Source organism: Gorilla gorilla, chromosome 10 (assembly GCF_029281585.2).
Source record: "Gorilla gorilla gorilla isolate KB3781 chromosome 10, NHGRI_mGorGor1-v2.1_pri, whole genome shotgun sequence".
Taxonomy (NCBI): domain Eukaryota; kingdom Metazoa; phylum Chordata; class Mammalia; order Primates; family Hominidae; genus Gorilla; species Gorilla gorilla.
This window is the reverse complement of record NC_073234.2, coordinates 51,753,654-51,767,535: the sequence shown is the minus strand read 5'-3', so window position 1 is coordinate 51,767,535 and position 13,882 is coordinate 51,753,654. Positions and strand designations below refer to the sequence as shown.

The 13,882-nt window shown below is 46.1% G+C and overlaps 1 protein-coding gene across 3 annotated transcripts in view; it reads left to right on the top strand.

The window, feature by feature from the left end:
* The window catches only part of PRPF40B (pre-mRNA processing factor 40 homolog B), a 73,136-nt gene that overhangs the window by 1,503 nt on the left and 57,751 nt on the right, over positions 1-13,882 (top strand). The window lies entirely within an intron of this gene.

The following is a 13,882-nucleotide window of genomic DNA, read 5'->3' as shown; positions in this document are numbered from 1 at the left end:
CATGGTTTTTAAATTTTGTTTTATTTTTTTTGAGACAGAGCCTTCCTCTGTCACCCAGGCTGGAGTGCAGTGGAGCGATCTCGGCTCCTGCAACCTACACCTCCCGGGTTCAAGCGATTCTCATGCCTCAGCCTCCTGAGTAGCTGGGATTGCAGGTGTGCGCCACCATGCCTGGATAATTTTTGTGTTTTTAGTAGAGATGGGGTTTCACTATGTTGGCCAGGATGGTCTCAAACTCTTGACCTCAAATGATTCACCCACCTCAGCCTCCCAAAGTGCTGGGATTACAGGTGTGAGCCACTGCGCCCGGCCATATTTTACAATGAAAAAAAAAATAGGTTCTACACAACTTCTTTTTATTGATTGATTGATTTTGAGGCAGAGTCTTGCTCTGTCACCCAGGCTGGAGTACAGTGGCACAATCTCGGCTCATTGCAACCTCCACCTCCTGGGTTCAAGTGATTCTCCTGCCTCAGCCTCACAAGTAGCTGAAATTACAGGTGCCTGCCACCCGCCTGGCTTATTTTTGTATTTTTAGTAGAGACGGGGTTTCGCCATGTTGGCCAGGCTCATCTCGAACTCCTGGCCTCAAATAATCCACCCGCCTCAGCCTCCCAAAGTGCTGGATTACAGGCGTAAGCCACTGCACTGAGCCACAACTTCCTGAGTGAAAGAGGAGAAAGGAAAACTCTTGGCTTCCAGCTGCCTGAGGTAATTCCTTCCCCCAGGGTGTCACGAGGGAAAGGTGGTGGTCACCATCATCTCCTGTTTGGTACCTGGAAACTCAAACTTCCCCTCTGGTCCTCAATCCTCCCTACTATTGGATAAAAAGAAACCTAGGCACCCTTGTGGTATGGATGCAGGGATTTCTAAAGGGCAGCTTCCTGCTCAAGATTGTGTTTTCTGTTTACACAGCGTGATGGACTATACTGGCTATAGTTAGTATATGTAGTATAGTATCTATACTAGATGAAAGTTCTCAGGATGGTCTTCTATGAAGAGGTGATGACTGAGCTGAGATTTGATGTCGATAGGCAACCAGTCATGCAATAAGGTGGGGTACACCGACCCCATCAGAGGGGATAGCTCTGGCTCCAAAGCAGGAAGGAGTTTGGTGAGTTTGAGGAACAGGAAGGACCCCGGTGTGGCTGGAGCAGGGCAATCAATAAAAAGAGGGAAAGAGTTGAGAACAGAGAAGTCATCAGAGGGCAGCCCATGCCAGCCCGTGTAGTTCTCAGTATGGATTTTGGCCTTTATTCTTGGTTCATTGCAAAGCTCTTAAAGGATCACAAACAAGGGCATCCTGTGATATGATCTAAGTTTGAAAATGATCCCTCTGGCTGCTTGTGAAGGCTAGATTGCAGGGGGCAAAAGAGGAAGCAGAGAGATCAGGTAAAAGGGTATTGCAGTGATCTAGGTGAGAGGTAAACCCAGGTGGTTTAGCTGGCATGTGGGGGTGGTGAAGATGGACAGGAACTGTGACTGTGGCACATTTTGGAAATAGAACCCCAAGGAGTTGCTGATGGATTGGATATGGGATATGAGGGAAAAGGAAGAATCAAGGATGAGACTGAGATTTTTGGCCTAAGAACCTGGGTGGATGGTAGAACCCCTTGCTTCAGAATATATCCAGAATGTGACCCTATCTTACCAGTTTTCCACGGTCTCCTGGTCCAACTCCCCATTATCCATTATCTGTTACCTGGACTATAGCAAGAGTTCCCTAACTGGTCTCCCAGCTTTCATCCTTACTGCCCTTCTTTAGTTTATTCACAGCAGCTGGGGTATTCCTATTACATTGGCAATCTACTCACATCCTGCTTCTGTTCAAAGTCCTCCATCTTCCTCAGGATAAAAGCTCATGGCCCACCCCCTGTTGCTTCTCTGACTTCACCTCCTGCTCTTCTCACTTGCTCTTTCAAAAATTTCAGTCCTCATCCCCTGCTCACTGTACCTCTTCTTGGCTTTCTCCTTTGCCCTTATTATCTTCTAATTCACTTATTTTTTTCTGTTTACTATAGGTTTTCCAGGAATAGAATGTAAGCTTTAGGAAGGCAGGGTTTTTGTCTATTTTGTTCACTGCTATAGTAGGTGCTTAATAAATATTTATTGAATAAGTATCTTATGTAAATTGACTGCAGAGAAGTCTGTGGGAGGAGCAGGTTTGTACAGGGGCAGAAAAAAAAGTTCTGTTTTAGACATGTTAAGTTTGAGGTGCCTGTAAGGCATCTCGGTGGTGCCGTAGAATAGAGAGGTGGGCACGTTAGTTGGGTCAGGGAAGAGGCCTGGACTGGAGATATCCACTGGGGAGTCATCATCAGGAAGATCTGGATGTGGATGCTTAAGGAGAGAGTGTGGATAAGAGAATGAGGAGGGCTCAAGACCATTGCATGGGACATGCCAACATTTAGGGCAAGGCAGAGGAAGAGGGGCAAGAAAATAAACCAAAAGAAGAATGTGGATAAAAAGAAAAGCTAGCAATGGCACCCATTATCCAGCTTCCAGTTAACTCTTCCTGGCTCTAGAACAGTGGTCCCCAAGCATTTTGGCACCAGGGACTGGTTTTGTGGAATACAATTTTTCCACAGACAGGGGGTTGGGGAACATGGTTTCAGGATGAAACTGTTCCACCTCAGATCATCAGGCATTAGATTCTCATAAGGATGGTGCAACCTAGATCACTCGCATGTGCAGTTCACAGTAGGGTTCTCCCTCCTATGAGAATCTAATGCCACCGCTGATCTGACAGGAGGCGGAGTGCAGAGCTCAGGTGGTAATGCTCACTCACCTGCTGCTAACCTCTTGCTGTGCAGCCCAGTTCCTAACAGGCCACAGCCCAGTACATGTTGGGGACCCCTGCTCTAGAGTAGTCTTTCATAGTCAGGCACTCTTTCCCTGGGGCTGATGTGGTTTACAATGGAGGCCACATTCATGGTTCCTCCTGGATCTTTGCTCAGGGCCCCAGGCTCCATCTTCTGGGGGATTAGAACACAGTGGTTAAGAACATAGGCTCTGGCCAGGCCTGGGAGCTCACGCCTGTAATCCCAGCACAGTGGGAGGCCGAGGCGGGCAGATCACTTGATCTTAGGAGTTCAGGACCAGGCTGGGCAACATGGCAAAACCCCTTCTCTACTAAAAATACAAAAATTAGCCAGGTGTGGTGACACACACCTGTGGTTCCAGCTATTTGGGAGGCTGAGGTAGGAGGACTGCTTGAGCCTGTAGAGGTCAAGGCTGCAGTGAGCCATGATCGCACCACTGCACTCCAGCCTGGGCGACAGAGTGAGACCCTGTCTCAAAACAAACAAACAAACAAACAAACAAAAAAACCCTCCAAAAATATAGGCTCTGTGAGTACGTAGAACTAAACAATCAAAAAGAACATAGGCTCTGGAGCCAAAGTACGTGGTTTGAAACTGCCTCTATCACCTATCAACTTATGACTTTGAGCAAGTTACATTACTGTGCCCCAGTTTCATCATCTGTGGGGAAATAATAGTCCCCACTTCATTAGGATGGTTGTGAGGAGTAAATCACTTACTACTGAAACACACAGGTGGTATATAGCAAGTGTTCAAAAAATGTTAACTGTTGTTACTGCTCTTAGGGCTTAGGTCTGAGTGCCTCCTGCCAGGTGGTCTGACTCTAGGACCCAGACTTTGATAGCACAGCCCCTCTCCACTCTTGTCCACTAGAGCAGGACTAGTTGCTGTCTTAGCTAGGGCAGCTACCTCCTGGGACCCAGTCAGAGGACACAGGATCTTGCTGCTGTTGGCTCAAGTATTTTATCTTCCTAGGAAGTCAAATCAAATAAAGCTATTGACCAATACTAAGTTACCTTGGGATTCACAATGCAATATAAGTCAGCGTACACTCTACTTGAGATCTGTATACTGTGTTTTTTTTTGTTTGTTTGTTTGTTTCTGTAAGGGAAAAGAAACTATCTGCAAAGGAAGATTCTCATGCACAGATTGAAACCCTCTGAGATATCGACCCCCTAGGTAAGAGAATCACAGACAAAACTGTATGAAACCTCCAGCCTCTGTAACATGATAAACACATTTTACTCCAAAGGCCAGCATCATGCTCACTGAAGAAATCTGGATTATTCTGAATAATTAGGTATGTTACAAGGATGGCCCCATGACTCTTTTTATTTAATTTTCCTTTGGAAGTACTGGCCTAGGTAATTAAAGAAGAGAATGAGATATAAAAACTAGAAGAGTTAAAATATTTATGATATGATAGCCTACATGAAAAATCCAAGGATATCAACTGAAAAACTAATACAAATAAGATATTTTAGGAAAATGGGTAGAAATGAGTATTTTTTTAAAACCGCCTGTTTGAGAATATAAGAGAATAGACTGTATTGTTTACAACAGCAACAACACAGTAAACCAAGCACAATAAATGTGCTAGATCTAGGTACCTGCATTAGTCTGTTCTCACACTGCTATAAAGATAATACCAGAGACTGGTAATTTATAAAGGAAAGAGGTTTAATTGACTCACAGTTCCACTTGGCTGGGGAGGCCTCAGGAAACTTACATTCATGGCAGAAGGCAAGGTAAAGCAGGCAACTTCTTCACAAGGTGACAAGAGAGAGAATGAGTGTGAAAGAGGAACACTTAGATAGCCATCAGATCTCGTGAAAAGTCACTATTATGAGAACAGCATGGGGGAAACTGCCCCTATGATCCAATCACCTCCCGCCAGGTCCCTCCCTGGACATGTGGGGATTATGGGGATTACCATTCAAGATGAGATTTGGGTGGGGACACAGAGCCAAACCATATCAGTACTCAAAACTAAAATGCCACCAAAGGAAGTTTGAATAAATAGGAAGGCATATTCTATTTTTGGGTAGAAAGACTCACTATTATAAAGATGTCAGCTCTCCATAAATTAATCCATAAATTTAACACAGATCTAATAAAAATACCAACAGAGTATGCAACCTGAATATAAATTCATATGGAAATTTTTGCATCAGGGATAACCATGTTGCTTCAGTAGCATCCTCAGAATGAAAAACAACCAACCAAAACAAAAAGAATAGCCATGAGAACATTTTGAAAAGTAAGGTTAATGAGAGGAGAAGCACTATACCACATATTAATACAATAGTTAAAAAGTAAAATCCAGAGGACACTAGCACACGCATAAACATTTTGATCAGGAGAACATAATAGGCCAGGCGTGGTGGTTCATGCCTGTAATCCCAGCACTTTGGGAGGCCAAGTTAGGCAGATCACCTGAGGCCAAGAGTTTGAGACTAGCCTGGAAAACATGGTGAAACCCTGTCCCTACTAAAAAAATACAAAAATTAGCCTGGCATGGTGGTGTGCACCTGTAATCCCAGCTACTCAGAAGGCTGAGGCAGGAGAATCGCTTGAACCTGGGAGGCAGAGGTTGCAGTGAGCCGAGATCGCGCCACTGCCCTCCACCCTGGGTGATAGACTGAGACTCCATTTCAAAAAAAAACAAAGAGAACATAATAGTCCAGAAATAGACCTGAAGCATTAAAAAGTTCAGTAAATGATAAAGATGGCATTGTCTGTCAGTAGGGAAAAGATGGATGATATACTAAGTAGCATTGAGACAATTGTGTAGTCACCTGGAGAAAAATAATGTGGTGTCTCTTTTCAGTTCTTACACTAAAATAAATCCATATGAAACAATTATGTTTAAATAAATGTAAGAGGCCAGGCTTGGTGGCTCATGCCTGTAACCCCAGCACTTTGGGAGGCCGAGGCAGGCAGATCACTCGAGGTCAGGAGTTTGAGACCAGCCTGGTCAACATAGCGAAATCCCGTCTCTACTAAACATACAATAAATTAGCCAGGCGTGTTGGCAGGCACCTGTAATCCCAGCTACTCGGGAGGCTGAGGCAGGAGAATTGCTTGAACTTGGGAGACAGAGGTTGCAGTGAGCTGAGATTGTGCAGCTGCACTCCAGCGTGGATGACAGAGTGAGACTCCATTTCCGAATAAAAAAAAAAATGTAAAAGAGTAAAACCACAAATTTATAATGTCACAGTAGAGAAAGTGTTTTCCAGAATGGCACACATTTTCTCATAGCTTTAAAAAAAGACAAATTCTGTCAACATAAAAATCTATAATTTCTACAGAGCGAAAAACACCATAAACAAAGACGAATGGCAAAGTAGGGAAAATATTTGCAACCCGTATCATAGTCAGAGGGGCTAATTTGCTTAATATGTACAAAATCTCTACAAATCAATATGAAAAATAGCAAATTCAATAAGAAAATGGGATGGTTAATGGAAAGATAAATGTCTCTTAAACATGAAAAAATACTCAACCTCACAAGACAATTGAAACTACATTTGGTATAATTTTTCACCCACTGATTGGCAAAAAATCTAGATGTTGGACACTTAGCCTTGGCGTGGTTGTAGGGTAATAAGCACTCTCGTGTTGCTGTTAGAACTGTAATTCATTAAGACTTGTCAGAATTACAAATGCATAGAATTTCTGATCCAATGTACTTTCATATATGCAAAATAAATTACATAAAAAATTATCAGCCAGGTGTGGTGGCTCACACCTGTAATCCTAGCACTTAGGGAGGCCAAGGTGGTAGGACTGCTTAAGCCCAGGAGTTCAAGACCAGCCTGGGCAAAGTGGCGAGACCTCGTCTCTACAAAAAAATGAAAATTAAAAAATTAGCTGGGTGCAGTAGTCCCAGCCACTTGGGAGGGTGAGGTGGGAGGATCTCTTGAGCCCAGGAGTTCAAGGCAGCAGTGAGCTATGATCATACCACTGCACTCTAGCATGGGACAAAGTGAGACCGCCTCTCTTAAAAAGAAAAAAAAAAGAAAACAGTTATCAGCTGGAGCATTGTTCATATTAGCAAGTTTAGCAAAAACCAACTCACACATCTCTCACTAGAGGACTGATTAAATAAATCATTGCACATGCATACAATGGAATATCATACAGCCAGGCTGAAGAGCTGTCACAAAAATCTTTATAGGCCATGATTGGACTTTATCCTGAGAAGAATGAAGAGCCATTAATGAATTTTTAAGCAGAAGTGTGGAATTAGACCAGCATTTTAGATATCTCTGGCTTAGTATGGAGCATAGATTGAAAGAGTAAAACAGAAGCCAGGGAGATTAGTTGGTGGCCCAATTTAGGGTAGTCACTGAGGGGAAGACACAAAAGATGTAGACGATGACAGGGCTTGGTGAGAGATTGCATGAATGGGTGCAGGAGCTCAGGCACCTATGATGCCCAGTTCAGGCTTTGGCAGTGGATGAGGCTGGCAGATATGCATTGAGACCAGAGGCACAAGTGGAGCTGCAGGGTTGGGGATGAGAAGGAAAGGTGATGAGTTTCATTTGATTGAGTTGGAGGTGCCAGTGGGCAGCCAGTTGGGATGTGCAGTTGAGCGTTTGCATATACAGCTCTATGACTCAGGGGAGAGATTGGAATTGGGGATGGATTTGGGAATCTTCATCATACAGCTGATGTTTGAGGCAATAGGGCAATCTGAAGTCATCTTGGGATGTCCTGTGGCATGAGAGGAGAGTCCAGGCACTGGAGCAGCCCCTAGGGAACACAGGCAGAAGAGAATGAAAATCCGCGGGAGCTGGAGGAGTGTGGGGAACGTGGGTGGGAAACCAAGAAGAGCATCATATCACGGACCTCAAGGAAGAATGTGCTCGGGTTTTACTGGTGTCTGTCTCTCCCTTGATTTAAAATCCTCCACATAAACTGGGTTTTGTTTTTCTTTGTTTTCTCCCCATCTGTCTTATCCCACCTTCAATCGGCATGAGGTTTTGTGCATAATAACTATGTCTGTGGACAAGCAAAGGCATGAGTGAGTGACTACAGTTGTAGCTGGTTCTTTACATGACTGTTGTGCACACCTCCACACCTGCTCCTCTCCTTGCTCTCCCTGTCTCCATTCTTTAAATTCTCCACGTTGTCATCAGTGGCTCTCCACTGCCTACAGAGGAGCATCCTCTGGTTGGTCTTCAAGCCCATCCACATCCAGCCCCAGCTGGGCTTACCTCCTACAACACGTGGTGTGGAACTACACCCAGGCTGGCCGCTTGCTGCCACATGAACATGCTCTGTGCTTACAGTGTCCTTTTCCCTTGGATTTCCTGCCTCCCGCCCCCTGCAATAGTTCCACCCATCCTTCCACATTTCATGGAGATCCCACTTAGTCCCAAAGGCCTCCCCAGACCTTCACTGCCATATGTCTTCCCCGTTCTCTGTTGCACTTTGTCTTGCATTCCCACACTAGCTCCCTACCAGTTACTACTATTTCTCCACACTGGCGTGTGAGGGGAGTCTGTCCCAATGTCACCATTCCCCCATGACTTGCCTCCCCACCTTTTCAAGTCTCTACTCAAGCGTCACCCTGCGAGGCTTGCCATGACCCCTCTGTTTTCATCGCCAACTCCAGCACTTGGCACAGTACAATTGCTGAAGGAGTGGTGGGTAGATTGTGAGTCCTCGGGAGTTCAGGACAATACTTGAATTTATTTCTGTAACTGTGCCAGTGCTTTGCATCCAGTCAGCACCCTGTGTTTGCAGTAGGCTCCTGGGAAATGAGTTTTACTCACTTCCGTGCCCCTGCTGCCTAATACAGATCATGGCACCACAGTAGGTGCTCAATAAATGTTTAAGGAATCAATAAATGAAAAATTACACATTTAATTGCCCTCAGGAGCCTCCAGAGAGGCCACTGGTTGTGCAAACTCACTGGTTTGTGTGTGCTTCCTGCCAGTGCTGACAGGCTGCCTTATGGGCCGGTGACAAGCTGTGTCCTGTAAACCTGGCTGTGCTGAGGGACGGTGACGTGCAGCTCACAGAAGGCACTAGGGCTGTCATGGTGGCCAAGCATTTAATACAACAATTGTGGCGCTCCAGGCAGAAACACAGCCCGGAAGAAGCCTCAGAGGCAGCCAAGGAGGGATGGGAGCACTTACTCCTTAGGGAAAGCTTGACTTGATTTCTACTGTGTGCATGGCCCTCGGAAGGTCCGGGTAGAGGGGAAGCTACAGCTGTGAGAGCAACTGGGCATCCGTCTTAAAGAGTTTCAGGTCTAGTGGGGTTGAGGACAGGCTCACCGATAATCCCAGAACAAAGGCAAGATGGACCAATGCTGGAAGAGATCCACGCACGAAGGCAGGAGAGCCCGCCCCCAGGAGAAGGGGAGGCTTAGGGAGGATTAGTGGAAGCTTCGTGGTGGAAGGGCCATCTGAGCTCATTGACTAAGCATTTTTTTTTTTTTTTTTTTTTTTTGAGACAGAGTCTCACTCTTGTCTCTCCGGCTGGAGTGCAATGATCTCGGCTCACTTGAATCTCCGCTTCCCAAGTTCAAGCAATTCTCCTGCCTCAGCCTCCCGAGAAGCTGGGATTACAGGTGCCTGCCACCATGCCTGACTAAGTTTTGTATTTTTTAGTAGAGACAGGGTTTCACCATGTTGGCCAGGCTGGTCTCAAACTCAACCTCAGGTGATCCACCCACCGCGGCCTCCCAAAGTGCTGGGATAACAGGCGTGAGCCACCACGTCCGGCCTTCATGACTAGGCTTTCTGAATGGGGTGGGAATTGAAACAGCTTCCAGCTGGTCTCCCTGCACCCTGCTCCCAGTCTATGCTCATGGTTGCAGCCAGACGATGCTCTTGAATTGAAGGGCAGATGATGTCACTTCTCTGCTTAGAATTCTGCAATGGCTCCCATTGCATTCCGGGTGAACAGAGGTCCTTACGGTGGCCTACAAGGCCTTGTGTGATCGGTCTCCCAGTGGCCTCTGCAACATGGCTCCTCCCACCCTCCCACTCACCCACACCAGGTACCCCGGGCACCTTGCTGCCCCCTGAGTGTGCCAGGCAGGCTCTCACCTCAGCCTGCTCTCCCTGCCCGGCATGCCCTTCCCGCAGCTCACCTCCTCACCTGCTTCAAGTCTTCACTGAAACGTCTTGCCATGCCCTCTCTGCTTTAAATGGTAACACCCACTCCCCTGCACTCTGCTGCCTTATCCCTCTTGAAATTTGTGTTTCTCCATGGAACCTTTTACGTTCTGACATAACTGTGCATTTTACTAACTTATTTTTGTTTCTTGTCTTTTCCCCCCATAGAATGTAAGCTTTGTGAAAGCAGTTTTTTGTTTGTTTGTTTGTTTTTTGAGATGGAGTCTCGCTCAGTCGCCCAGGCTGGAGTGCAGTGGCACGATAATGGCTCACACAACCTCCGCCTCCCGGTTTCATGCCATTCTCCTGCCTCAGCCTCCCGAGTAGCTGGGACTACAGGCGCCCGCCACCACGCCCAGCTAATTTTTTGTATTTTTAGTGGAGATGGGGTTTCACCATGTTAGCCAGGATGGTCTCGATTTTCTGACCTTGTGATGTGCCCACCTCGGCCTCTGAAAGTGCTTGGATTACAGGCGTGAGCCACTGCACCTGGCCGTGAAAGCACTTTTTAAAAATCTGTTTTACTCACTACAGTATCCCTAACACCTAGAACACTGCCTCATGTTAGGTGCCTAATAGGTACTTGTTGAATGAATGAATGAGTAAATGAATCAATGGGGCCACGCTGCATGCTTGAGGAAGTCCATGGGAAGGGCCTCCTGGCAGAGCTCCTAAAAACTGCTGCCCAAAGGGTCATTTGCAGGGATAGATCTGTGCCATACAGAGCAGAGGACCTGCTGGGGGTAGGCGATCAAGCGAGGAGGAAGGGTCGCCAGTCCAAGGGAGAGCAGACTCCACCACCATGAGTCCTCTGCAGGATCCCCGTGTCCCAGCATGGGTCAGGAATGCCTTCTCCCTCTGCTGCACTTGCTGTCCACGCTCCACCTGCACCTTCCCAGGAACTCACCAGCTCCCCTCCTGTCACTCTTCCCGCAGTTCCCTCCCTTCTAATTCTTGAATTCCCGGCCCCTCTCCAGGCCAGCTGAGGCCCTTAGACAAGCACTTTGCTGCCTCCTTGTGGCTTCTGCAGGAAAGGCTCCTCTCTTCCAGAGAGTGAGGACACGGGGCGCCTAGCAGACAGCCTGGGGGTGATGAGAGAGGAAACCGAATCTTCTTGACCAGTGGCGGCCTGAATCATTGGCAGCTGCCCGCTCACAGCACTGCTGCCTGTGGCAGTGAACATCTCTGTGGCAGCGCCCTGACTGGTGCACTAGCTGGACTCAGGCTTTGGTTGTTCCAGGCTGCTCAGCTCCCAGGAAAGAATGTGAGGCAGCAGTCAGACCCCAGGGCCTGCCTCAAGGGTCACTGAGGTCAGTGACTAGTGTATCCAGCCTCCACCTGCTCAGCTTCCTCCCAGCTCAGAGGCAATAAATAGTGTTTGAGGGGTGATGAAGCCACCAGCCAGCGCAGGGCCTCCCAGGGTGTGCAGAGAGCAGGGGCAGGGTGTGACACAAGAGCCAGGGCCAGGATATGTAGAACTGGAGCATGGGAGGCCACTCAGCCTCCTAATTGGCTAATTGGCTGGGATGTTACCTGCTTAAGCTAATTGCCCCCAAATGGAGGAATATTCTAGAAGGCTCCTGGGTTATCTAGTGGACCCATAACTCACAAGACTGCCTGAGAAGACTGCTTTATTTTTTACTCTACTGGGTAACTTTTTCTTTCTGGCTGCTTTCAAGTTCTCTCATCTTTGGTTTCAGGTTTGACTATGATATGCTGAGGTATATTTTCCTTTGTATTTATCTTGCTTCAGTTCTCTGAGCTCCTTGGTTCTGTGGCTTCTTGTCTTTAATTTTGGAAATTCTCAGTGATTATCTCTTCAAGTAGCTTGTTAAATATTTCTTCTCCCTTTTTCTGGGACTTTGATCACATGTGTGTGAAACCATTGGTATTGTCCCACACATCTTGGGTGTTTGGTTTGGGGGTTGCTGATTTGTTTCTTTGTTTTTACTCTCTCTGTGTTATAGTTGGCTAATTTCTATTGATCTTGCCTCAATTCACATATTTTTTTGCCTTGCTTTTGTCTAGTTGGCTGATAAACCTGCCAAAGGATTTCTATATCTCTGATGTTAAGATTTTCTTTTCTTTTCTTTTCTTTTTTTTTTTTTTGAGACAGAGTCTCACTCTGTCACCAGGCTGGAGTGCAGTGGCACAATCTCAACTTACTGCAACCTTCACCTCCTGGGTTCAAGCAATTTTCCTGCCTCAGCCCCCCAAGTAGCTGGGACTACAGGCACGCGCCACCATGGCCAGCTAATTTTTGTGTTTTTAGTAGAGACGGGGTTTCACTGTCTTGGCCAGGATTGTCTCGATCTCTTGACCTCATGATCCGCCCACCTTGGCCTCCCAAAGTGCTAGGATTACAGGCGTGAGCCACTGCACCCAGCAAGATTTTCATTTCTGGCATCTTCAAGTTTCCATTTCTTTTGTATAATTCCCTCTCTCTACTCAAATTCCACGTCTGTTCCTGCATGTTGCCCACCTGTTAGAGGCAGATCCTGTAACATGTTAGATGTAGCTACCTTCAAATTCCTGCCTTCAAAGTCCTCACTTGATAGTTAACAGCACCCCAGCCATACACATCTTCTCTTCTTGAAAAGATGACTCCTCTGATCATAGAGTCATGCTCATCTGTTTTCTGACTTTTCAGACCGTGCATGGCTTTCCCCTCCCTGCCTCTATGCCTGGGTTGTTTTTGAAGGGGTTTTCTCCTTTCCACTGTATGCCTCTGCAGTTAGTCAAGGCCAGAGTCGACCCTTCTCCCATGTCATCTTCCACATTTGTTTTGGTTCCTCATCTGAGGCTGTGGGCCATGAAAGCAGAGCTATGGCCAGTCCCCGAATATGGCTTGAAGCAATGCTCAAAAAAATACTCCTTCCCATGCCTTGTCTTCCCTGAATTTTTTGGGGGTAGAAGCAATACATTGATCAGAAATGTCAACTTTGCTCTGAAAAAAAATTAGGCTCCTGTATAGTATCAGTGAACCTCATCACTAGAAAAACACCAGACACACACACACACACACACACTTACACATATATACACATGCATACACATACATGTATACACACATACACATACATTTATACACACATACACATACACACATATACATACACACACATATACACGTGCACATACATACATAAATACATCCACAGCTACATAAATACGTACATATATACACAAACGTATACATACACACACATATATACACAAAGATACACACACATATATATTTGTCTTCCAACCCTCTTGGCTTCACAGCTTGGCCCGTGCAGGCTTTCTTTGCCTTTAAGAAGATGAAATTGTTACCAAAGCAGGAGAAGAATGTCAGACACTCTGCGTGCTTGCCAGAGAGCTCGCTAGAGGACATGCAGAAGGTCAAAGTCCTCCATCACCAGAGCAAGTTCAGCCACCAGGCCCCTTAAGCACAGTGCCAAGAGCCTGTGAAAACATGAAACCTTTGAAAATAAGGGTGCCAAAATATAAAAACAAAGAATGTATGAATAGTATGAAATCTTTATAAAACATAATATTGTCAGTTTCATTCACTGTCTAATACTCAAAATAGTCTCATTACATTTATAAAACTTGTTCAATTTCTTCTCTGTGCATTCTGATTGCTGAGATGTCACTCACAGCTAAGTACACATTAAATAACTTACTCATAGCCAGTTAATTTCTGAAGCAAGGTTATAAAAATGCTTTCTAATTATTTAGAGCGATACATTTAGTGTGAGGGCATTTTAAGATGTTAAGTATCATTGGGGTGAGGCCTCCAGAAAAGAAAGAGCCTGGGACCCGAGAGGCTGGAAACAGCCAAGGGCCGGCACAGCTGTGCTGTGCATGTGTCCTGCATCATGATGCCAACTCCCCTTCCTCCCACACTAGGCATCCTCGCGATATCTTAAGCTGCGACTC